We start from the raw sequence: 4,145 nt of genomic DNA, 5'->3' as shown, positions 1-4,145 counted from the left end.
TGATGTTCTTTTTACAAAAAACAGGTAACCCTTTTCAAGGTACCCAATCTAATCTTATGGTTGCTGTCAAAGTGATACTAACTTCAGTTTTATTTTTCTTCTAACCAACAACCAAAGGATAAGAAGTCATAGTTTACTAAACTAGGTTTTCCCAAACACTCTAGAAAGAGAAGACGGTCAACTTTTGTTCCATAAAATCTTATCTTTTTAATTACTCAATTAGAAGTGTCGTGAATTTTTAAAGTATTCTTTTGATTTTCTTGATGAGGAATAACAAAAAAAAAAAACTTATGACAAAAAACTAGGACATGAGCCTAAGATTTTAAATTCATATGTAAAAAGTACATACAAAGATTTTGAAGAAAATATTTTGCAAGTGTTAAATATTTTTGAATTTTTTTTAAACATAAAATTAAACTAGCAATGAAATAAACATAAAAATAAACTACCAATGAAATGCAATGCAAGTGTGAGCTAACCTAATACCGCCAAACCTAAATGACATATTGTCCTCAATATGCAAGCAGTAAGAAAAAATAAAAATGTTAGATCACACTTGAAACAGATTGGGCATTAATGTGCAAAGTCTTGTTACAACTAATCTGAAAAGAATGGAAGTTATGACAATGATAATTTCCGAAGTAATTTTTTTTTTCATAAAAGAAATCCTTCCTAAAATAGAAAAATAACCTAATTAAGAAATTAAAAACATCCTAATCTAAAATTTAAACCTATCTTAATTCGAACATTTAGTGGCTTGTGCCTTCTTCTCCTCAATATAAGCTAACATCTATCTTTGTTACTCAATCAACAATTACTGACCAGACTGTAGTCCTAGTGGCATTGATTGATTTGGTTGAGAGTGTACTTGAAGAGGAAGAAAATGAGAAAGGGATTAAGGTTATGGGTTTTTTTTTTCTTTCTTAACTACACTACTTATTAAAATAAAAACACATAGGTTGTCTTCCAAGCAGCGCTAAGTTTAACTTCTTCAGCTAGACCTATCAAAAGGTCTGATATCTAGAAATTTTCCTAACATTCATTTTGACGGACACAACGATCGACCTTCCACCCCAATTGATAGGCAGACATATTATGATCATCGTTAGGACATGAAAATGATTTTTTAAAATGATCAACATCACTCGTTTGTCCTCAATTCTTAGTGTCATCACATTTTCGAAAAAATTCTCAATCGTCGTATTTCCTAAAAGAATGGAAGTTGTAAAATAGGCAGGATCTTTACAATCTTGTGAAAAGATAGGCTTGATGGGGTATGAGGTTGGATCAGTAATGGTCAGAATTGGTGTAACTAACAAATTAGAATTCATTCTTGGTTCTTCGTGGACAACAATCTCCTCAAATGGTGGATCAGTTTCCTTTGCCAAATTTGTACAATCAACTTGCTCATTGGGAATTTGAAACATTGATTGGCTCTCAGGGGTTATCTCATTTGAAAATTAACCATTCTCTTTTTTTTCTAAGGGCACAGTAAACAGACCTAGTTGGACTTCTATCATTACTTTAGTTGGAACTATAACCTCATTGGTTTGTGTTTCAACTTCCATTGAGATGGGGTTATCAGTTATTGATAGACAATCATCGAATTCCTCAAAAGAATTGAATTAATTACTAAGGGTATTTTGAAAGACTGGTGGATTTTCTGAGATTGAGATATCCTCATTTTCAAATTTATCAAATTCTTCTTCTTTTAAAGATAACGCTAGGTGACTCAATTGAGTTCTTATATTGACTAAGACTTGACCCATCCCATTTTTGTAGATGGAGTTGCTGTTCTTGGTTGAATTGTTGTTGTAGATTTTAAAAGCTTTTGTAAAACAGAGATTGGTTTGCACTCACCAACTCAAAAGATGAGTCGTATGAGATTCCTTTCACTATTTAAAGATATTGGATACAACTCATAGAGATTTGATTACAGCTCATAAGGATATGATTTCCCTTATCTATCCACAAAGAAAGGAAAAGATAAATATAAAATAATAACAAAACAGAATGTCCTTGATTCACGTAATCTGCTGAAGACCCGGAGGATTTGGTTTCCTTGCAACTGACTGCTTACATTTGGGCTGGACTTTGGGCTTGCATATGGGCTGAACTTTGGGCTGGACATATTGTGAAGTTTCCTTTATACTCCCCCACAAACTGGGTCGTGGGGCTGGCCAAAGACCCAGTTTGGATCGTAAGGAAGCAAATGACTGACGTGGTAAAGGCTTTGTAAATATATCAGCCACTTGTTGGTTAGATGATACAAATCGAGTGACAAGCAAACCTAACGCGACCTTTTCCCTTACAAAATGATAATCAATCTCGATGTGTTTTGTTCTAGCATGAAACACGGGATTGATCGTCATATGAAGAGCTGAAATATTATCACAATATAAGGTTGGTGGTTGTGACAGATGAAGACCGATGTCACGAAGAATGAATGAGATCCATGTGAGTTCTGCAGCGGTAGATGCAAGAGCCCGATATTCTGCTTCGGCTCTAGAACGAGCAACTGTCGGTTGCTTTTTGGCGCTCCATGAAATGCAATTTCCACCTAGGTAAGTACAATAACCAGTTGTGGAGCGTCGGGTGGATGGGCACCCGGCCCAATCAGCATCAGAAAATCCATATAAGACCAATGGATTATGAGAGAGAAGACGAATCCCATAGTTAATTGTACCATGAAGATAACGTAAAATCCTCTTGACTAATTGGAAGTGGAAGGTGGTCGGCTGATGCATATGTTGACATACATAGTTGACGCTATAAGAAATATTAGGTCTGGTGAACGTTAGATATTGCAATCCGCCAACAATGCTTTGATAAAGGTGAGGATCATAAAATGGTTCTTCATTTGATGGAGAACAAAGTTTACTCACCATAGGAGTAGAAGTAGGCTTGCAAGCTTTCATTTGAGCCCGATTTAGCAAGTCATGTATATATTTGGCCTGATTTAAGAATAGACCACCTGGATATTGATGAACTTCAACTCCGAGAAAATAATGCAAGTAGCCCAAGTCCTTCATGGCAAATTCTTTACTTAGTTGATTAATAAATGAATTAAGGAAGCTAGGCTTGTCCCCAGTTAAGATGATATCATCCACGTATAAGAGTAATAGGATTGTACCACGTGTACATGAAATAATGAATAAAGAAGAATCTGCAACACTGCAATAAAATCCCATAGAGAGTAAAAAGGTGCTGAATCTATCAAACCAGGCCCGTGGAGCTTGTCGTAGCCCGTATAATGCCTTTTTTAAACAACACACATGATTAGGTCGACTAGGATCCTCGAACCCAGGTGGCTGCTTCATGTAGACAGGTTCAACAAGTTGCCCATGAAGAAATGCATTTTTTACATCAAGTTGTCTGATGTCCCAATTATGTGCTAGTGCAATTGTGAGGACTATCCTTATGGTAGTTGGCTTAATGACTGGAGAAAAGGTCTCTGAAAAATCAATGCCTGGGATTTGACTGAATCCCTTTGCAACTAGACGAGCCTTGAGCCTTTCTAGAGATCCATCAGATTGGAGTTTGGTTTTAAATACCCACTTACAACCAACTACATTCATTGAGAGTGTGCGGGGAACCAAGTCCCATGTCTCATTTTGATGTAGAGCCGCAAGTTCTTCTTTCATTGCCGATAACCAACCCGGATGCTTTAATGCAGATTTCACTGATTTGGGCTCTGTGGGTAAGTCAACTGCTGCTATAAAATATTTTGGGTTGGGCTTAACTATGCCAATCTTGGATCGAGTCATCATAGAGTGCCCTTCAGTGAGTGTATCTTGAGTGGTTGGAAGTTCATTGTTTGTAAGATCATAACCATTAGTTTGATCATTAGCAACGGGAAGTTGGGCCACCACATCAAGATCACTTGTGGGAACAACGGTTGTACCTGTGTATGGTGTCATTGTAGATGCATCACTAATATCTTGAGGAGGTTGGGCCACCACAGTAAGATCACTTGTGGGAACAACGATTCTACTTGTGCATGGTGTCATTGTAGATGCATCGTTAATATCTTGAGACATATTATCATGTGATATAACTGGATCAGCAACCCCATAAGTTGGTGGAGATGTTTCTGATAGTGGTGTTTCTTCAGTACCTGAAAACCACTCAAGAAAGGTAGTCAT

The sequence above is a fragment of the Akebia trifoliata genome, chromosome 8 (assembly GCF_017979445.1).
Source record: "Akebia trifoliata isolate Shusen 1 chromosome 8, ASM1797944v1, whole genome shotgun sequence".
NCBI classification, from domain to species: domain Eukaryota; kingdom Viridiplantae; phylum Streptophyta; class Magnoliopsida; order Ranunculales; family Lardizabalaceae; genus Akebia; species Akebia trifoliata.
Note: the sequence above shows the minus strand (reverse complement) of the source record.